Raw genomic sequence first — 23,671 nt, forward strand, 5'->3', positions numbered from 1 at the left:
CGAGGGCAGCTAGAATTTCGCCAACTTGAAAACAAACGTTGTTGCTCACGGAATGCCCCAGTAGTCCACAACTAAATTCAAACATCACATTGTGAACAGCTGGGACTGGCTGGTAGATTAAGTAAAGACTCAACTTTCGTGCCCAGGATCGGTGAACCACGGACCTTGTATCAATGGGAACAGCCCCTCACACTCTGAATGCATGTGGACTGCACCAGCAGGCCCGGCCAGACATGTGCCACGGAGAATTCCTCGCTGCTGCACGCCAACCAAACAACTGCCCACACAGCACAGCCAGAAACTAGAAGCGCAAGCCCAAAGATAGTACAAAGGTGCGAATATCGATACACGCTGCTGCTGCCACTCACAGAGACAGAGTATAACAAGCATAATCGTGATAACTGCGGGACACTAAACACAGAACAGCAACCAATGTCTAATTCAAGGCATAAGACAAGCCAGCTATGGCTCAACCTCCCCCCCTTAAACTCAACACAGGTACGGGGTGACTCAACCCCTATCTGAACTTCTTGGCTAAGGTGAACCCTATACTGGTTACCTGAACAGTTATCCTTGATCAACAGATTTATCAGGCCTAAGATACGTACGATGGTGCAACGCCCCAGAAAATGGGGAGTAAATTTGTTAACATTCCCGCCAAGCACCTGCCTCCCCAGGAAATTTCAGACATAGACTTGATCCCCTGGCCTCCCCTTAAAGGTTTATCAATTAAGATTATAACACTCAGCTTGTTTATTATGGGCTCTGAGTATATTACGTCTGGCCTGGTTCCAGTTTTCCTTGATAACTTGAGAACTAATATCAGCTGGAATAAGATCTTGAATACCCCACAAGTTCGAAAGAGGGGAATTAATGGGATAGGAAAGGATCAAGGAGGTGGGCGTAGCTCGCAAAGCTTCATGACTGGCGGTATTAAAGGTAAAACTAAGCCAAGGAAGACTGGATTTCCATTTACTAGGGGTTTTCTGATGATAATTAATCAAAGCGGACTTAAGATTTCGGTTAACTCTCTCCACAAAGGACCCCAGGGGATAAAACAGGGTGGTCGTGATATGTTCGACAACGTTCTGAAAACAGAAGGCCCTGAAAGGAGCCGAAAGAAAAGCAGGAGCATTATCGCTAACATGCTGCTTAGGTGGGCCAAAAACACTGAAGACATTAGTTAAATGAGAAATAGTGTTGGCAGAGGTGACGTTACGGCTCGGAAGGCGCCAATAAATCTGGAGAAAGCATCGATAATAATTAGCACTATCGATGACCCTTCTTAGTACGAGGTAAAGGTCCAAAATAATCAATATAGAGCTTGCGCGTCGGACAGGACTCTCGTTCAGAACTCAAGAAACCCAGTTGAAGAACATTCTTGGGTTTGGCTGCATTACACAAGCGACATTGGGATATCATCTCTTTCACATCCCAGTCCATGGAGGACCAAGTTAAATACTCCTTGATTTTTTGGACAATCTTATAAGTACCTAAGTGGCCACCCACCAACGAATCACGAAAATAACGAAAAACCAGGAGCACCAAAGCTACAAGCAAACAGATCTTGCACTCCTTAGCATCGCCCACCCTCTTACAGAGGATACCACTCTTAACAACATACTCATCAGACATCTCTCCTGCCAACACACTTTGCTTAATCGGGGCGCAAACAGAGTCCTGAGCCTGATGCTGAGCAACATCATCAAACAAAAGGGGAATTTCACCCAACACCATACAATTAAGACTGTCCCCCTCCACCTGCTGGTTTCCCTTACTAGGTGTAGTTTCGGCGAACATCCAGTTGAAGACATCTGTGAGGGTATTTTCAGAGCCTCTCACATGTTTAACTTCAAACTGAAATGCTGAAATACTCACTGCCCACCTGGCAATACGGCTAGTTTTACATGGCCTAGCCAACACCCAGCTCAAAGCTCAATTGTCGGTTTCTAACTGGAAAGCCCGATGTTCACGGTAGAAGCGCTACTTCTCTAATGCAAATAAAACGGCCAAAGCCTCGTACTCGTAGACAGAGCACTTAAGTTCAGCATCAGTTAATCGAGGAGACATAGGCTAATGGCTGTCTATGCCCCTCAAACTCCTGGAGGAGATCGGCTGGAATATCAGCATTAGAAGCGTCAGTTTGAATAACAAACCTTTTATTAAAATCGGGTAATCCAAGAACCGGAGGACTGGTTATTGCTGCCTTAATGTGCTCACGGGCAGCCTCCTCGGCGGGTCCCCATTCAAAACGCGCGCCCTTCCGGCGTAACTGATTTAAGGCTGCTGCCGAGCAAATTTGGGAACGAAACGCTTAAAGTAGTTCGCCATGCCTATGAATTTAGCAATTACCCGCTTATCAGTAGGCAGAGGCAAAGCCCGTAATGCTTTAGTTCGCTCTTGGTCAATGCGAATACTGTGACCCGACACTATATGACCTAAGAAAGATACCTGCTGCTTGGCTAGCGTCATCTTAGTAGACTTAACGGTCAGTCCGGCTCCCTGTAATCTTAATCCAAATGGTCCTGAAACGAACGTCTATAGATAACTAAGTTATCCAAATAATTATACACATAGACTAACTTCAAGACGCCAAGGTTATTATCAAGCAAACGAGTAAGCACAGCCGCACCAGTGGCTAGCCCAAAAGGAAATCTGTTAAACTCAAACAAGTTCCAATCAGTACAAAATGCGGTAACATGTTTACATTCTTCAGCCAAGGGAATCTGATAATAGGCCTGATTCAAATCATGGGCTGTAAACCAATTAGCGCCGGCAAACCAAGTAAAAGAATTATACTGATGAGGTAGGGTACCGATTTAACGACAACCTTAGCATTTAAACGGCGGTACTCAACCACAGGTCTTAAATCGCGCCCCTGATCTTTAGGCACAAGGGATATTGGGGAAACATAAGCAGATGTAGTAGGCCTAATCACTCCCTGTTGGAGCATCTGAGATATTTCAGCCTTGAGTATCTTCAACTTAGAGGGTGAGAGGCGATATAGGTACTGCCAAACCATAATATTGTCGGACAGACGGATATGATAATCAACAACGTTAGTAACACCCAAGTTATCACTCAGGACGTGGCGAAAACTGTGCAACAAATTGCGTAACTGAGAAGCCTGATGGGGCAATAGATGGGCCGGATCAAACTCATTAGCTCCGACCTCAACAGCCAATGCGCTAACAGTACGATGCACAATAGGTTTAGCGCATTCGCAAAGGCCAAACTTCTGCTCAGGAGCAAACTTAAAGGAAAAGGTGTGCACAGAACAATCGAAGACCAACCCAGTTTTATTGATGAAATCACATCTCAAAATTAGATCAACTGGCAGTTCCTTAACCAAGGCTAAAGACATAGGCCAGGAAAAATCGCCGACCGATATACTCCCCCGGAACTAATCATGTAGAGGCAACACTTGGCCACTGGCCACCCAACATCTCTGCACCGGCGAAGGGACTGACCGAAGTTTCGTAAGATGCCCAAATTCCAAAAACCACTCAAAGCTCAATAATGAAAAGGAACTACCAGAATCCAAAAGAGCACAAATCAGCTCGCCACCTATCCGAGAACAAACGTAGGACAAGGGCGGTGATGACGGAGTTACCACACGAGTACACCAAGGTCTGAATGCTCGATCCAGAGTTTGCGGCCCAGCCCGGCGTCATCTATTGGCTTTGGGTGCACGAGGATGAACACAAGAGCACACCAAATGCGCCATACTGCCACACCTGAAACAACGCCAGCGTTCCCTTCTGATAGCTTCAGTGGATGTAGATACTCTCGAATCAGGGCTGCCCCTTAACCTTGTGACGTACATGGTTACCAAGTGGTATTGCAGATGCTGTTACCACCACGTCACGCAGCTCTTCGCAGGTTGAAGGCTGCTTGTGGAAGACAAAATGCGACTAATCCGCCGCGCGCATTCCCCTAAGAACAATAGAGACCAACTCTTGTTCAGGTAAATCAATTAACAATGTCAAAGAGGCTATCTGTACTCCATCGACATACTGATATAACAGCTCCTCACACCATGTACTTCCCAAATGTAACGACACTCTAACTGTTTACGAATTCCGGTGGTCAAGCTTTGCCTAATCACCAACTCCATTAATTGCTGCAGGGAAAACCCTTTCGCCATGGCTCGCGAAAGGAGGTTCTGCAACTCACCTCTAGCTAATGGGTACAACGATGACAAAATTACTTGGTGCGGAATGCAAAAGGCAGCCATTCGTTATTCTAAGCGAACCAATAATAATTTTTCCGCCTCATCAAGTCGCTCCACAATCAATTCAGTAATATCTCAGAAGAAATACGCCAGAGGATTAGGCAACTTGGCAAATACAGCATCTAACGTAAGAGAGGATGCAACAGTAACCCACCGGGCTGGCTCGCACCCTCTCCCTGAAAGCGCAAATCCCGATCTTCAATCCTCCTCCCATCCAACTCCAAACACGCAAGCTTAACCTGTAATGTGCTCACCAAAGTTCCCAACCCAATGGTTAATTTCCAGTGATGATCTTCCGAAGCTAACGTACCTAAATCCGCTATCTGATTAGTTAAATGCATTAAATGTGCCTGCACCCTATCCAGGTAACTGTCACTAGGTTGGGTTCCCTCCAAAACACAAATACACTCCTGGAAATGGAAAAAAGAACACATTGACACCGGTGTGTCAGACCCACCATACTTGCTCCGGACACTGCGAGAGGGCTGTACAAGCAATGATCACACGCACGGCACAGCGGACACACCAGGAACCGTGGTGTTGGCCGTCGAATGGCGCTAGCTGCGCAGCATTTGTGCACCGCCGCCGTCAGTGTCAGCCAGTTTGCCATGGCATACGGAGCTCCATCGCAGTCTTTAACACTGGTAGCATGCCGCGACAGCGTGGACGTGAACCGTATGTGCAGTTGACGGACTTTGAGCGAGGGCGTATAGTGGGCATGCGGGAGGCCGGGTGGACGTACCGCCGAATTGCTCAACATGTGGGGCGTGAGGTCTCCACAGTACATCGATGTTGTCGCCAGTAGTCGGCGGAAGGTGCACATGCCCGTCAACCTGGGACCGGACCGCAGCGATACACGGATGCACGCCAAGACCGTAGGATCCTACGCAGTGCCGTAGGGGACCGCACCACCACTTCCCAGCAAATTAGGGACACTGTTGCTCCTGGGGTATCGGCGAGGACCATTCGCAACCGTCTCCATGAAGCTGGGCTACGGTCCCGCACACCGTTAGGCCGTCTTCCGCTCACGCCCCAACATCGTGCAGCCCGCCTCCAGTGGTGTCGCGACAGGCGTGAATGGAGGGACGAATGGAGACGTGTCGTCTTCAGCGATGAGAGTCGCTTCTGCCTTGGTGCCAATGATGGTCGTATGCGTATTTGGCGCCGTGCAGGTGAGCGCCACAATCAGGACTGCATACGACCGAGGCACACAGGGCCAACACCCGGCATCATGGTGTGGGGAGCGATCTCCTACACTGGCCGTACACCACTGGTGATCGTCGAGGGGACACTGAATAGTGCACGGTACATCCAAACCGTCATCGAACCCATCGTTCTACCATTCCTAGACCGGCAAGGGAACTTGCTGTTCCAACAGGACAATGCACGTCCGCATGTATCCCGTGCCACCCAACGTGCTCTAGAAGGTGTAAGTCAACTACCCTGGCCAGCAAGATCTCCGGATCTGTCCCCCATTGAGCATGTTTGGGACTGGATGAAGCGTCGTCTCACGCGGTTTGCACGTCCAGCACGAACGCTGGTCCAACTGAGACGCCAGGTGGAAATGGCATGGCAAGCCGTTCCACAGGACTACATCCAGCATCTCTACGATCGTCTCCATGGGAGAATAGCAGCCTGCATTGCTGCGAAAGGTGGATATACACTGTACTAGTGCCGACATTGTGCATGCTCTGTTGCTTGTGTCTATGTGCCTGTGGTTCTGTCAGTGTGATCATGTGATGTATCTGACCCCAGGAATGTGTCAATAAAGTTTCCCCTTCCTGGGACAATGAATTCACGGTGTTCTTATTTCAATTTCCAGGAGTGTAGTTTGCTCAAAGCCTCTAACAGCCTCAAACAAAAATTCAGTTGCTGCTCCTGTCTCACCCACCACCGCCGACGTGACGTCAACCGGATGAAGAACGGCAGCGCGCAAACGGGCTACTAACTCCTGAACACTGCCGTCAATCGGTTGGCGCCTTATTGCCTACTTATAAACAAGGCGGTCCTTTCTGAGCACGCGTATCCCCAGACACTGTCTGACTGCCATTTCGATAAACAGCTAAAACAAGTAACAGCCTAAACAATATGGTTCCACAGAACACAAAACAGAATAAGAGTGAGACTGACAGCAACTGGAATAGCAAACACAAGCGAAATCATGCTCTGCTACCAGTGAGATCCCCTGCTATACCCGCACTACAGGACAGATAGTTTAATTTGGGGAGAGGGGCCAAAACGAGTCGCTGTCAGTTGCACTCGAACATACTACTTTATTCATTTTACAAACATTACAAGAGTAAAGGAAACATTAAAAACAGAGCAAGCCAAACATTAATTTTAGAACTTAATTCCCGGCTAAATGCGCCATTCAATCTCACTCCTCAAGGGCAAAACAAATTTAATTTAAAACCGGCTGAACACCAACCACTTAAGACTCAAAAAGAAGAATTAGAATTTTAAAAGGCAGAAGGCCTCATCTTAAAACATTTCTCTAAATTAAGCTGAAGGTCAAAACAATCTCATGCCTTAACAGCAAAAAATCGGCTGAAGGCCAATAACTGAAGACTCAAAAACAGAAATTTGAATTTAAAAGGCAGACCGCCTGATCTCAAAACTTTTCTCAAAATTAGGTTGAAGGTCCAAACAATCTCACGCATTAAGGCCGAAACAACTTAAATTGTAAAGTCGGCTAGAAGCCATACATAAACAAACAACAAGAGCAAATAAGAAAAAATAGCACATCAAACGGCGCTCAGAAGTTTCCAGGGGTCGGTCTGGAACTCAACCACTAATGCTAACTTACGTGAGACAGGCAGTCGGCCCAACAATTCTCAATCCGACGGCAACCCAACTGACAGGCAGTCAATGGACCAAGCGACAGGATACCTTCCGCTCCACCCGACCAGCACACAATGGGGAGTTCAATGGAACACGCAGAAGGTATCGGCGCCCGCAACGAATTACATCTTCAACTGTCAAACTACATGCCATGCTGGACAGCCACAACACGACGAGGAAAATACACTGCCTGAGTTTACATCAACGGCCAGGGCAGGTAACAGGGGCGTTATCGGCTACAAGGTAGAAGATTCCGCTGGTGCACTTCAATTCGAAAATAATCGATTTAAGTTAAACTACACAGGAGAGCAGCTAGAATTTCGCCAACTTGAAAACACACGTTGTTGCTTTCGGGAATGTCCCAATAGCCCACTACGACATCAAAGACACAATGTGCACAGGTGAGGCTGGCTGGTAGATTAAGTAAAGACTCAACTTTCGTGCCTGGGATCGGTGAACCACGGACCCTGTATCAATGGGAACTGCCCATCACATTCCGACTGCATGTGGACTGCACCAGCAGGTCCGGCCAGACACGCGCCACAGAGACTTCCTCGCTGCTCCACGCAAACCAACCAATGGCCCGCATGGCACAGCCTTAAACTATAAGCGTGAGGCCAAAGATACTACAAGGATGTAAATATCGATACACGCTGCTGCTGCCACTTGCAGAGAGAGAGGATAGCAGCATGATCGTGATAACTGCAGGACACTGAGCACAGAATAGCAACCAAGGTTTAATCCAAGGCATAAGACGAACCAGCCACGGCCCAATTACACTACTGGCCATTAAAATTGCTACACCAGGAAGAAATGCAGATGATAAACGGGTATTCATTGGACAAATATATTATACTAGAACTGACATGTGATTACATTTTCACGCAGTTTGGGTGCAAAGATCCTGAGAAATCAGTACCCAGAACAACCACCTCTGGCCGTAATAACGGCCTTGATACGCCTGGGCATTGAGTCAAACAGAGCTTGGATGGCTTCAACACGATACCACAGTTCATCAAGAGTAGTGACTGGCGTATTGTGACGAGCCAGCTGCTCAGACATCATTGAACAGACGTTTTCAATTGGTGAGAGATCTGGAGAATGTGCTGGCCAGGGCAGTAGTCGAACATTTTCTGTATCCAGAAAGGCCCGTACAGGACCTAAAACATTCGGTCGTGCATTATCATGCCGAAATGTCGGGTTTCGCAGGGATCGAATGAAGGGTAGAGCCACGGGTCGTAACACATCTGAAATGTAACGTCCACTGTTCAAAGAGCCGTCAATGCGAACAAGAGGTGACCGAGACGTGTAACCAATGGCACCCCATATCATCACGCCGGGTGATACGTGAGTATGGCGATGACGAATACACACTTCCAATGTGCGTTCATCATGATGTCGCCAAACACAGATGCGACCATCATTATGCTGTAAACAGAACCTGGATTCATCCGAAAAAATGACGTTTTCCCAAACGTGTGCCCAGGTTCATCATTGAGTACACCATCGCAGGCACTCCTGTCTGTGATGCAGCGTCAAGGGTAACCGCAGCCATGGTCTCTGAGCTGATAATCCATGCTGCTGCAAACGTCGTCGAACTGTTCGTGCAGATGGTTGTTGTCTTGCAAACGTCCCCATCTGTTGACTCAGGGATCGAGACGTGGCTGCACGATCCGTTACAGTCAAGTGGATAAGATGCCTGTCATCTTGACTGCTAGTGATACGAGGCCGTTGGGATCCAGCACGGCGTTCGGTATTACCCTCCTGAACCCACCGATTCCATATTCTGCTAACAGACATTGGATCTCGACCAACGCGAGCAGCAATGTCGTGATACGATAAACTGCAATCGCGGTAGGCTACAATCCGACCTTTATCACTGTCGGAAACGTGATGGTACGCATTTCTCCTCCTTACACAAGGCATCACAACAACGTTTCAGCAGACAGCGCCGGCCGGTCAACAGCTGTTTGTGTATGAGAAATCGGTTGGAAACTTTCCTCATGTCAGCACGTTGCAGGTTTCGCTACCAGCGCCAACATTGTGCGAACGCTCTGAAAAGCTAATCATTTGCATATCACAGTATCTTCTTCCTGTCGGTTAAATTTCGAGTCTGTAGCACGTCATCTTCGTGGTGTAGAAATTTTAATGTCCAGTAGTGTACATTGAGGATAAATGCATTTGACAGTAAGTGGGCAAATTCTAAAGTAGTATTGCACACCTGATAATCAGCAGCATGACAGAGTTGAAAAATATATAATTTACGCACTGTTTCTTGTCACTCTTACAGCGAGTATTGTGGATTTGGAGGAATGGGACGTGCACTGAAAGTTTTATGTTGATACATACTTTGACGATATTTTTAAGCTTTCATACAAATTTATGTTGCAATAAGAGATTTATGACGATGATGACATGACTATAATGAAAGTTTTTAAAATCTTAACGAATTATTTACTTTTGAATACATTATGGGAGAGGCAGTGATCAATGTCTTACAAATATTCACTATTAAAAACAGTCTTGATCACGATTTATTTATCAAGGTGACCGGTTTCGACCACTACTGTGGTCATCTTCAGACATACAAGTTGTATACAAATCTTTAATTAGAGGGCTACATACATTAAAAAAAACATAAAGTTATAAAGCTATAAAACCATGAATTACCATTGAGTAGGAAACTCTTTCTGTTGGAGAATCACTACTAGAGAAACCAGTGCACGTCTTACTATATGTAATGGAGGCTCCGCCCCCTTCTGACGGCGTGATGTCATTAGTATCCAATGAGTTATAAGTCGAAATACAATTTAAAATTTCTTAATGAAAAGAATATTGTCAAGAATTAAAAATAAATACACACTAAACTTAGCTTATTAAACAGCTATTTTCAATTAAGAAGCATTAAAAATATTTAAACATGTAGGATAAATGAACTTCGGTTTGGCAGTACATGGGTTGCCCTCCCAAGGCCTGTTAGTGAACCATTTGGAACCACTGGTTGCCATGGTGAAGTTGGATGCGGTTCCAAAGATGAGGTAGCAGGCTTCTTTCCACTGAAGTTGTTGTAAAGTCGATAGGCGAGCTAGTGGTTGCCATGGTGAGGACAAATGCCAGTGCAAAGATGTGGCAGCAGGCTTCTTTCCAACGAAGTTGTTGCGAAAGTGGAATGGCGAAGACTGTCACATCAAACAATGTATTATTGAGCAGCAACATGTCTTTATTGAAACGATTTTCAATGAGTAGGCTGCAATAATCTTTAGCTGACATGTATACTACATGCTGCACAAATATGATACGAAGTAGTTTTCCATATATATGAAATATTGTCAATGGAGTTGGTATGTAAATTACATGTGACAATTTTTAAAAGCCATTACTATTCATTAAGTTATATGCCAGTCTTATAAACAAATAAAAATAATGAAAATGGAAGGAATTTAAAATTATAATATTATGAGCCATAGTGTCAAAAATAAAAGGATGTGAATTAGCAATATACAGTCTAAAAGCATATAAGCAAAAATTCTAAAACAGATCGTCAGTCATAAAATAATGTTTGGTGAAATAAAATTACAATGTAAAGATAAAATATTTCCTAAAAGTCTTAATAATCTTAAAAAACGAAGGACAGAAGAGTAAACAGACTAAAGGCAGATCATCGAAAAGCTCAAAGAAATGTTTGTCTTTGAACTGAAGTTGTTCGTTTGAAACAGATAATGGATTACTTTTGTGAAGTGAAAAGATTTCAATTTCTTCTAAAGTATTTAGCAGTGGTCCTTTTGGCACAGTATGTAATTATTTTCAAACTGTTAGAAATGCAACCCTCAGAATGATTGTATCCATCAAGATGTTGACCAAATATTGATTTGGTACGTGCAGTACCAGTAGTATGTTCTTTGAAATGTGTTAGAAAGTTATGGCCAGTTTGGTCAATATACTGTTTCTCACAGTCATTACATATTATTTTGTAAACGCCTGACTTTTGGTACATATTTGAGTCCCCAATTGTGTGTTTCAGTTTCATCTGCAGGGAGTTATTAGTTTTAAATGCTATTGTCACGCTTGTGTTCTTAAATAATTTATTTATTTTATCTGAAATAGGTCCCATGTATGTCATTTTTGTAAATCTCTTCCTGGAATTTATAACAGCATCATTTGTTTCTTGTAATTTTTGATATAACAGATCAACCTGATGTGAATTATAATTGTTAGCAACTGCTATCTGTTTTAATGTATCAATTTCCTCCTGGACTGCATCAGGTTGAAGAGGTAATTTCAGTATCATATGTATCATAGTTTTAAAAATGCCATTTTGTATCTTAATGGATGGCATGATGTAGCATTTATTGTTATGTCGGTTGATGTGGGTTTTCTATAAATAGAAATATTATGTTTTCCATTCTTGTTTGTAATTGTGAAGTCCAGTAAATTAATACTATTGTTACTTTCGTGTTCTACTGTAATTACAAGATTTGGGTGTAAAGTATTTAAGTTGTTAGCGAAAGCATCAACTTCTTCCTTAGAACGGTTATATAATAGCAATTTATCGCCAACGCATCTTTTGTAGTATATAATTTTATTTGTTATTTCTGGATTATTTTTGAAAAATTGAATTTCAACATAATCAACGAAGATATCTGCTATAGTGCTAGCCAGTGAATTCCCCATTGCAAGTCCATCTTCCTGTATGTATATTTTATTACTATCTGAAAAATAATTAAAATCTAGAGTAATTCTTAACAGTTCAATGAATTCTACTATTTCTTTGGGGCTCATGATTTTGTGATACGTTAAGTTAATATAGTATCTTGAATAGGTATTTTCGTGTAAAGATTTGTGATGTCCAACGATGCAAACCTTGCGTTTTTTGGAATATCCACATCATAAATTAATTTTGTTAATTCAAAACTGTTTTTAATACTATAATTTTCTTCATAAATGTAAATGAATTTTAAGATTTGATTAAGCTCTTTGTTCAGGTTATAAGAGGGACTGTTGGTACTATTAACAATTGGATGAATTGGTAAATTTGGTTTGTGTAATTTGATTTGTGATCTCAACTTAGGTAAGGTGGGGTTCATAACTTTAAGTGTTATTTTATCTTTAGGTGAAAGTAAAGAGTCACTATCATCAATCAGCTTTTCAATATTTGTTTGAAATCTTGAATTCGGGTCTTTATGAACCTCAGTTATTCCATTAGCGTCAAAAAACTGTAAAGTCTTAAAAACATAATCATCTTCACTAACAATGACAAGAGTATTCCCTTTATCTGCCCTGATTGCAATAGCTTTATTAGTTATTAACTTCTGGTTGATTTGTTTTACAAGTTTTAATTCATTATTGTGTTTATTTTAGCTTTTTCATTGGTAATGACATTTTTAGTTTTACGTGCAATGTCACATATTTCATATCTACTGAATTGTGCATGTTTTGCAGCAATACTTTTGCAGCAATCACAAGTTTAATATTTGCATTGCTCAATTCTGGAGCTAAATTATATTTTAGGCCTTTGTTTAAAAGTGTTGTCTCTGCAGGAGTAAAAGTAATTTTGGTTAGATTGCTTACTCTTGGATAAAAGTTATGTACATATGGGTGAAACATCGTATGAACACACATTTTGGTGACCAACAAGGGCTGCAATTTTCGTATTACGCTTATTAAGAATAATTTCTCGTACTGCATTAATTTTGTCATCTGTAAAGTTAAGTAACTGTGAAAATATTAATGGTAACAACTGACTGCTAATTTTTAAATGTAAATTGTACATTTCAAGATTTAATGCATCTTTTTCTTTATATGCATGTTTAATTTCAGATCTAATCCATAAAATGCTACCCTTCTGTCATAAAAATTTTTCTATGTTTGATCTGGTATTACATAATTAGGAATCACATGATTCATTAGGCATTGTTTGTTAAAAGAAATTTTGGAATTAAGTTTCATAATTTTAGTGCATAACCCTGTAAACTTCTTGCAATCTCCCAATAGCTGACATGGCAATAAATTAATTACTTTTGAATACATTATGGGAGAGGCAGTGATCAATGTCTTACAAATACTTACTATTAAAAACAGTATTGATCACGATTTATTTATCAAGGCGACCAGTTTAGACCACTATTGTGGTCATCTTCAGACCTACAAGTTGTATACAAAGCTTTAATTAGAGGGCTACATACATTAAAGAAATTACATAAAGTTATAAAGCTATAAAACGATGCCTCCATTATATATAGTAATACGTGCATTGGTTTCTCCAGTAGTGATTCTCCAACAGAAAGAGGTTCCTACTCAATGGTAATTCATCGTTTTATAGCTTTATAACTTTCTGTATTTTCTTTAATGTATGTAGCCCTCTAATTAAAGCTTTGTATACAACTTGTAGGTCTGAAGATGACCACAGAAGTGGTCGAAACCGGTCACCTTGATAAATAAATCGTGATCAAGACTGTTTTTAATAGTCAAAAAATTAACGAATTGTGTTACAGATGTTAAGATGAGTATAATGAATTTTATGATCATAAGATAAAAGTATATCTTACGTTGGTATCTCACACAGGCCAGTGAAGTCAAACTTCAAATGATTAATGATTAATAAATTTTTGTCCATATTTACGTGCAATTACACACACACACACACACACACACACACACACACACACACACCAGAGGTTTTCTCCTCTGTGCTGGTCTTGAAACTCCTAACTCATATTGCACTTCCAGATATCTAGCTAGCTGGAATAAGCAGAATATGTGCTTTGTTGGTGCTGCACATTTTTCTATATTTAGACTGATTAGCACATGCTAAAATGTTCTTCTGTAGCACGCTAGGGTAGAAGTTGGCACAGAAACAGCTAACTTAAAAACCTGTGCAGTTAGCATGTTTGTTTATACGTAAAAGTAGACTTTGGAATTTTCCTTTGTGTGAGACTGAAGTGCTGAGTTGAAATTCTAGATTCACATATTTTACTGATTACGTCAGTTAAGCATAATCTATTATTGATTGTATTAATATCCGTTTGTATTTTGGTCTATTGTGAAATTCGAACATTCGCGAGTGAACGCCTACTGTTATTGTTAATTCTAGGCTTAAACTCAATTTTGCTCTTATAAGAATTTTGAGAAGAGTAGGCCTATCCTTTTGAAAACAATTTTTCTCTAATTGCATTGTATAATTACTTGAGAAATACTTTACTTGTGAGAAATTTCAGTCGCTTACAAAACTATATTTTCGCAAGTTACCTGTGCGAGTGTTTTTGGATAACTTATTTCGTAGAAAATCAATGTTCGTTATACACAGTTACTGCCAAAGAGTACATCACCCCGAATTTCACCGTATATCGACGCAAATAAATGCGCATTTTTAGGAATTTTCAGAAGCTACTTGTCCTGTGCATAATCTAACTTGTTGTAAATCAAAGTTTGTGATTTAGGTACTGTAGCAGACATATAATTTTCCATTAAAGAACGTACATATTACCTACATTTTTTATAAATTAACTCCATTTTCAAATTTCCAAGTAGCTATAACTAACCTTAAAAAGTTTACTCTCGTCTTAATACAAATATCGCTTTCTATATTTGCTTCAGTTCTTACGGGAATTAGTAGCTTTTTAGCTCAATGGACATAAAAGACAATCAGCAGGCTTAATTTGAAGTTATTTGTTCACTTTCCTGCAATACATTGCGCCAGCCAAAATTGAGCCCTGGAGTGAATGCAGTTCTCAAAAATGGGATGAGCTGGTTGACTTGTAGGCAGCTGTAAATCGCCTTCACTACTGTCAAAGGACTGTCAGTTGCGGCGAATCAGTGTGGTGAAGAGTTCCCGAGAGTCATGTACCTGTGGTACCAGTATCAATGGTGACTCCTGTGGACCCTGTCTCCTCTGAAGAGAGTACGGAATCTCTCATTACTCGTGCACTAGACTGTAACTGGGGTTTCAATGGTAGATCCAGGCATCCTCCACAGTGTCAACAGGGACCACGGAGGCTTAGGGTGCTGTACTGATACCCTAAATATCAATTTCTAGGTGCTGTCATTCACTGAAATTTAAACTGAAACTAAGCCAGTGGGACTCACTTCACCTGTTTTTGGGAAACCTGTTTTGTCCAGTGTCAGTAGAAGGTAAACGCAAAAAGGCAGAGGTGTATTAACTGTTGGCGGTTCAACTGTACAGGGAATGATGGTTCCCCTTAGGGAAATGGCAGCAAGGGACAGGAAAGGACATGAGGTGCACCCTGTGTGTATATCTGGAGGCCTCATTCAACATGTTGAAGAGGCTATTCCAACAGCCATTGAGGGAATGAGGTGCAAGCAACTGCAAGCAACCATGTTGGAATAAATGAAGCCTGTTATATGGGCTCTGAGGTCATACTGGGATCATTCCAGCAACTGATAGAGAAGGCTGAGAAGACCAGCCTTGTGTACAGTTTCAGCAGACCTCACAATTTGCAGCATTGTCTCCAGAACTGATTGTGGATCATTGGTTCTGCACTGAGTGGAAGCACTGAACCAGAGACTTCGAAAGTTCTGTGACAAGCTAGACTGCTACTTCCTGGACTTGCGCCATTTTGTTGAGAACTGTAGGGTGCCTCTAGATGGGTCAGGCGTGCACTAAACATCAGACGCTGCTGTCCAGGAAGCTGATTGTATGTGGGAACAAACAAAAGTTTTTTTAGACTAGGCGACCTACTATGCAATCCTGGGAACAAGAGTTGCAGTAAATCCAGAAGTACACTGCTGGCCACCGTAAATGCAACACCAAGAAAGACAAGAGGTAGCACAACAATATTTATTTTGTAGATAACATGTTGACCAAGTATCAAATGATTACGTTTACAGACGTCTGTGACATGTGGTTCCTGCCAGAATCAGTAGCCAGAGTAGCTGCCATTGTTGGAGATCACCGCTGCCACACGTCTCTGCATTGAGTCAAAGAGACGTTTGATGTGCTCCTGGAGTACAGCAGCCCAAGCAGCATCCACACGTTGCCAAAGATCATCTGGTGTGGCAGCTGGGGATGTAATCTGGATCACTCTTTGAGCAACCATGGACCACATGTTTTCTATCGGCGAAACATCCGGAGAGCGAGCCGGCCAGGGAAGCAATTCAATCTGGTTATTGACGAAGAACCTTTGGACAATGCGTGCCACGTGTGGTCGCGCATTATCCTGTTGAAATATGGCTGTGGCCGAGCCCTGAAGGTAAGGAAGGACAACTGGTTCCAGCACCTCGGATATGTAGCGCCGGCTATTCAAAGTACCGGCAATGCGTACTAGAGGTGTGCGAGAGTAATATCCAATACCGCCCCATACCATAATACCCAGTGCAAGACCAGAGTGGCGGTGCATAATGCAGCTGTCCAGCATCCTCTCTCCACGGTGTCTCCACACTCGAATCCGACCATCGTGGTGCTGCAGACAGAAGCGTGCCTCGTCAGTAAAGACAACGTCATTCCATTCTGCCGTCCACATCCGCCTGTCATCACACCATTGGCGACGGAGACGTCTGTGTTTCTGCGTCAATGGTAGACGAAGCAATGGACGTCTTGCGGACAGACCACTCTGCTGTAAACGGCGTCGAATGGTACGCACAGACACTGGATGATGCGTTACAGATGCAATGTGTTGTGCTACGGTTCGGGATGTCACTGAGCGATCCGTCACTGCCATGCGCACAATTTGCCTATCAGCACGTGCAGTGGTGCACCGAGGTGAATGCGATCGACCACGTCGGTCCGTCGTACCCTCCTGCATCCAACGGTCACATATCCGCATTACAGTTGTTTGGTTTCGTCCAACACGACTAGCGATTTCTCTGTATGATAATCCACAATCTCGGTAAGCCACTATCCTTCCTCTGTCGAACTCGGATACTTGATCAAACGATGTTCGCTGTTGTCTACGAGGCATAACTGATCGTCCTGTGCAACAACCACAAGGTAAACACACGTGCCGAACGTACACTCGTCGAAATCGCCAAGCGTTAAATGGCGCTGTGAGGTGGCGCCACAGGCGCGCGTGATGTGCGTCTGCGCTGAAATTCTAATCAGTTGCATATCTCATCGCTGCAAACCCATGGTGTAAATTTCACTTGATTCGGATGCTTCCTTCAGGGTGTTGCATTTACGGTGGCCAGCAGTGTAGTATCAGTGTAAGATCGAAACAAATGCCTCCCACAGGTGAGAGCATTAAAATCCTAGTGGTTAACTGCTGAAGCATTCGCAACAAAGTGCCAGAATTCACAGCACTCGTGAAAAGCAATTAAGCCTTCATAATACTGAAAGCCATTTGAAACCTGAAATTGATAGCAATGAGGTTTTGGGAGAAAATTTAAGTGTACATCGAAAGGATAGGCTAATGGGAAATGTAAGCAATGTATTTGTCACAGTACACAAAAACTGAAATCCATTGAGATGGAAACTGAAGCTGGATGAGAGACTGATTGGGCAAGACTCTGTATCAGTGTGGAGATGAAATGGTAACTGGATCCTCTACTGCTTTCCAAACTCATCTCCTTATTTAACCAGAAACTTCAGAGACATTCTGTGGACTTGAAGTACTCAAAGTAGATGTCTATGTTGCAGTTTGATGTTACAGCAATGGAAATAATGGCAGAACTGAAGTGATGAATAGAGCTGATATAGATCCTGGTGTGTTTAAAACAAAAGCTTTTTACACCATCGACGAGAGCTGGGTCAAGAAAGCTAATTGATCAATGTCTGACCTACAAATATGGACCAGAGAAATGTGAAGAGAGAAGAGAAATCTGGAGGATGTATCAGTATGGACGATTTTAAAACTGAGGTAAGCTTATTACATGTAGAAGTATGAGCAGAAAATTTTTGAACCTCATTTTCTCTGTTTTAGGTTTCTCACGTTATTATAACCATTCAAATTTCTGGCAAAATAATATTCCTGCATATTTTATAACATTTTTCCGTTAAAACACAGCTTTTTTTTACACATGCAAGATTTTAGATTTGTACATTAATAAATATGGCTGTAATGATTTTTTTAAATAAATGTTTACATTTTCCATTATATCTCCCCTTAAAGTACAGTAAGTATTTTAGAGCCCATGTCTCCTACGTAGTTATTCTTGTTATGATATGTACTACTGCCTCTCAAAATATGGAATACTAGTTTCTAAAACACTGTACACATTTGTTTCTGAATTTGTCTCCTTTACTGTATTTTCTTCTTTCATTTCATTCTCTTGTGGATCAACAACTGGCTAATAAATTTTCAAATTTCTACCATTTTTAAACATATTCTAATTTTTGCACGGCATCAGTCTACTCATGGTAAATGTATTGGCACTTTATACTTCTAATAAATTTTGATCACACAGTTAAAATAATTATTGCTTACATTTATCCTCAGTATCAATACAGCCTTTTTGTGTTATTACTACAGTATTTCTGAAGACTCTTTCCATTAAGAGTGTCCAAGTGTTTCCAATATTTTCTTTTTCTGAGCATGTTACTTCAACAGTTCTGCCAGATATGGAATGTGGCAACAACTACCCTGGGTCACCTAATGGCCAGCAAACCTTTTCTTATGGATAGAGGTTTTTTTTTTATTCCGTTGCTGTAATATAAACCGACCTCAAGATCTGAACAAATTCTGCTGCCCTGTAATTTTATGTCCCCAACAATATCCCTTCACCTATACCCTGGCCTATTCAAAAGGGTGAAAGGTTAAGAATGTACAACTCGGTGTGCTAGTCCAAACAAGGATCCCTAGATATTAATAACTTTTGTATTTTCTTTTTTCGTTACAGTTCTACCTTCTGTGCTCAATCATAGCTCGGTGCATATGCTAGTACAGTGGAGTTGATTTAATTCGATATGCTTGTGAGTCTTTTTTTAATTACTTGTGCTAAAGCAGACATGGTTTGTGTGCCATCTACTACAGCATCACTTGTGTTTTATCTGTCACAGAGCAGGCAACCCATCCCTGTTGCTATCGAGACTGGCAACTTCATCTTTCCTGGAGGGCCCAATATAAACTAGCACTGCAATAACTGCAGACTTCTCTGACTATATTCATGACTCTTAATTGGCCCTCAAACAATCACCCAACCATCAGCTCTATCTTGCCCACAATCCACCTGGTGTTCTGCACTGCAGCAGCTCCTATATTCCCAAAAATGATGCTGATACAGTTTCATGCTAGGATTTAATTAGTTTCTCTTTTTGTTTAAGCACAACTCTTAGCTGCTACTATCAATCATCCTTTTACTGTTAGCTAAATTTTCATACACTGAGTACTAATATTTTCCACCATATCCTTACTTTCCCTGTTCTTGTCAGAAGGAATATCAAACTGTTTCTATTAAGTAGGTTGTGCATCTTCATACCTGCAAAATGATGAGAGTTAATGCTATGATTGTGGCATTCCATCTAGTTAACCATAAAAAGGATGCAGTGCTGGGTTTATTTCGTTGCTAATATCACTGTACCAAAAGCTGTCTTGTCATGTTTCCTCCACTAACATATGAATAATCTTTTCTCTGGACATTAAAAACAAATGATAGTTTTTTCTTACTGTTACTTTTATTACATTATTTATTTATTTGTCATTTCAAAAGTACCGAAATGTCAAAAATATATGTGTTGACATAATTTTACACAAAAAAGAGGACAAAAAATTGGACACTTCAAGTGCATTTGGTGTATCTCTCATAAGGTCTTGCATGGTGCAGGTGGTTGGTGATGTGGAACACAGCAGATTGGTCTTGCATCTTGTTGTGTTTGACCGTAATCTATTGAGATACCTCCATATTGACCAATTCCCCGAATATCCAGGAGGAAGTTCTTCCTTTGGAGCGATCCATTCTCCCAAATACCGACATTTCTCCCGCCATCGCCAGATCCTTGCCACATATGGATTCTCTATGAGAGCCTCAGTAGTTGTCAAGAAACTCGTTCTTGATTTCTGCCTCATATAGTGGATGGGTGTTCTTCGTTGTGGCTTTACTTTTCTCATATCTCGCAGCTACCCGACGTCTCATTTCAGGAGGATCTTTGCCAGCGAGGCAATGGAGTTTGTCCACAGCAATAGGTCTTAAGCAACCCGTGATAATCTGGCAAGACTCATTTAGAGCCTCATCTGCGTTCCTGGCATGACTGGACTTGTACCATACTGAACATGCATATTCAGCAGTGGAACAACATAGAGCAGGCGCACTTGAGCGCACAGTGCATGGATTAGTGCACACATGACGTATGTGTCAATTGTCGCACTGTTATTTCTGGCTGCCACTTTCTGTTTGGTGTTTAGGCAATGCTTTTTATATGTTAACGCGCAATCCAGTGTTACTACAAGATATTTGTGAGTAGGATTATGTTCGAGTACGATACCTCCCCAGGATATATTTAAGGATCTATTTGCCTGTATATTCTTGAGGTGGAAAGGGCAGATACGAGTCTTGGCAGGATTAGGTATCAAGTAATTTCCATAATAGTAAACAGTGACTTCTTCCAAAGATTTTGATGGCGCATCTTCTAGAGTCTCAAAACAGTCAGCCTGAGTAGTGATAGTGCAGTCATCAGCATAAATAAAGCTTCGAGCTCCTTCAAGGATAGGTTGATCATTGGTATAGATGTTGAATAATAGCAGTGCAAGCACATTGCCTTGTGGCAGCCCATTTTTCTGAGTTCTCCACCTACTTTTCTTACCCTAAAATTCCACAAAAAAATCTGGAATTCTGGGGAAGGTTTCTAATATTGCACATGCATGTTAAGTCTTTAGTTATGTCATAAACTTTATTCAGAAGGATCCAATGGATGATCGCATCACAAGCTGTGGATAGACGGATAAATACAGCACCTGTAATGTGCCATTTCTCATATCCATCTTCGATATGTTGTGTTAAGTTTAATATCTGAGATGTGCAGCTCTTCCCTTCTCTGAAAGCTGTTTGCTGTGGTATTAGAAGAGGCTCCGCCTTTTTAATCATTCTCTGAAGAATGAGCCTCTCCAGTATTTTGTGGAGGTGACAGAGTAAAGAGATTGGTCTATAATTTTTGAGATCTTTCCTATCCTTTCCATGTTTCGGTATGGCAATTACTCTTGATTTTTCGCCATACTTTAGCGATCTTGCACTCTAGAATAGTTGCCCATAAATTGCAGTAACCAAAGCATTTTAGTGGAACCAAAATTCTTGATTTGTTCAGCTCTAATGTCATCCAGTCCTGCTGCTTTTCCCTATTTACATTTATTCAGGGCTGAATTCAATTCTTCAACAGAGAAATAAGGAGATAAGATACTATTCTCTTGGTCTGTTTGCCTGAATAATTGTTTCCTCTCTATATTTCTGGATTTAGTTTATCTGCCATTAATGGGGAGTTGTTGAGCAATTTGGTCTGGTTTAATATTAACATACGTGTTGACCTGAGTGTTATTACTCAGGCTATGTAATAGCCTCCAGGCCTTTTGACTACTTTTACTCATGTCACAGTGCCATTAATTGTATCCATTCTTCTCTGTTTGCCTCAGATATTGAAGAGAGGACATTCTGTGTATGAATTGATGTGGCTGCACTAAAAGGATCTTCTTCAAACTTTCTGTAGTACTCTTAAAGAAAAGTGGTCGTTTCGGGTGTTATACCCTTGATATAGTTCATTCTGAATCCCCTTAGAATTGATGCTCAGGAGGAGGCATTAGTGACGTTAACAAAATTTTTATATTGATCTATCACAGGAACTATAGTTACAATTTTCTCATGTAATAACTTTGATAATTTCTGCCAATCAGCCGTTTTGAAGTTGTACCTTCATCTGAAAGTGTTTTTTTAAGTGATTTCTTGAGGGCTTACTTGTGGGAGAACTTGACACATAATACGTCAATGTGTATTCGGTATGGGCTTACAGACGGATTTAGTGCAGGTATGAAAAATACTTTCACTAACAAAAAGCAGATATGGATTATAGCCAGCGTCCACTGAAGAAAGAATGAGGTAGTTTGCTGTTGTGAAGGAGTGAGAGATGGAAAGTTTCAGCCCACAGGAGGACAGTCTCACCATTTTGATCCTCTTGAGTGTACCCCCCAAACATGGCTGTGAATCCAGAATGAGATTTTCACTCTACAGCGGAGTGTGCACTGATATGAAACTTCCTGGCAGATTAAAACTGTGTGCCCGACCGAGACTCGAACTCGGGACCTTTGCCTTTGGCGGGCAAGTGCTCTACCAACTGAGCTACCGAAGCACGACTCACGCCCGGTACTCACAGCTTTACTTCTGCCAGTATCTCGTCTCCTACCTTCCAAACTTGACAGAAGCTCTCCTGCGAACCTTGCAGAACTACCACTCCTGAAAGAAAGGATACTGCGGAGACATGGCTTAGCCACAGCCTGGGGGATGTTTCCAGAATGAGATTTTCACTCTGCAGTGGAGTATGCGCTGATATGGAACTTCCTGGCAGATTAACAAGTTTGGAAGGTAGGAGACGAGATACTGGCAGAAGTAAAGCTGTGAGTACAGAGCATGAGTCGTGCTTCGGTAGCTCAGATGGTAGAGCACTTGCCCGCGAAAGGCAAAGGTCCCGAGTTCGAGTCTCGGTCGGGCACACAGTTTTAATCTGCCAGGAAGTTTCATGGCTGTGAATGTTGAAATCACATACCACAATAGAAGCTTTCCCTGTAACAAAATGTTCAGTAGGGGTGAAGAAAAAAATCTGTTGCTGGAGGTTTATATGCTGATGTGACTACTGTTACTTAACACTAATAATTTCAATATTGTTATCCTCTGACTGACGAACACTACAGACTTAAAGATCAGGTGTTATAAGGATGGCGCTTCCATACTGTGCATGTTGTGTTTCAGCAACCAGTTTTATTCCAGGAACTGAAGAACGTCTCAGCTGGGTGTATGTGTGTATTTCTTGAACACACAAAATATCACAGTGCTTAGTGCGGCACATCTTGCAAGAGTTGTTCCTTGCAGGGAGGTATTCCGTCACTATTCATGGATATTATAGTCAACACTAGCCCAAAAACGACCACTGACTTAATGGCTCTAATACTTCTGATGTGAAAGGATCAGTCTACTCATAATTATTCGTAGTAATGCAAATACTTACGAAATGTCCCATAACATGCTTTATGGCAATATTTGTTGAAAATCAACTAACCTGAGTATAACTGAATAGAGGTAACTAATGCAACCACCACAGAGGGATACTGGTGTATATCAATCTGTTCTTTATGAGACAATGCATGAATTACATATATCTATCTCATGTGCCATGCACTGTAACGTATGATATGAAACTATGTCGATGTGCAACTGCATAGCTACAACTTGTACAAATCTATGGGTATAAATGTATGAGAGAGCTACACCTGCAGTCACATGTGGCACACTAGTTAACTTCCCCTTGGTAAACGTAGCCACATTAAACTTAAACAATAAAAAATTTTAATAGCACAAATACTTACACACACAAATCCAAATAAGTACCATCAACCTGCAAACTATTTCCACAATTTTATATTTTAGTGAAAAGCAGCTTTTTTTAGTGTTATATGAAAGCTGTATCGTCTTCCAACAACCTCCATTCACTGAAGTAATTTCAAACAAAAAGTA

General features: G+C 41.7%; 1 protein-coding gene and 1 non-coding gene across 2 annotated transcripts in view; both read right to left on the reverse strand.

The window, feature by feature from the left end:
• The window catches only part of LOC126212743 (uncharacterized), a 238,750-nt gene that overhangs the window by 51,830 nt on the left and 163,249 nt on the right, over positions 1–23,671 (reverse strand). The window lies entirely within an intron of this gene.
• Positions 22,219–22,293, reverse strand: Trnaw-cca (transfer RNA tryptophan (anticodon CCA)). The gene has a single exon. It is a non-coding gene; the product is annotated as a tRNA-Trp (tRNA).

Source organism: Schistocerca nitens, chromosome 11 (assembly GCF_023898315.1).
Source record: "Schistocerca nitens isolate TAMUIC-IGC-003100 chromosome 11, iqSchNite1.1, whole genome shotgun sequence".
NCBI lineage: Eukaryota > Metazoa > Arthropoda > Insecta > Orthoptera > Acrididae > Schistocerca > Schistocerca nitens.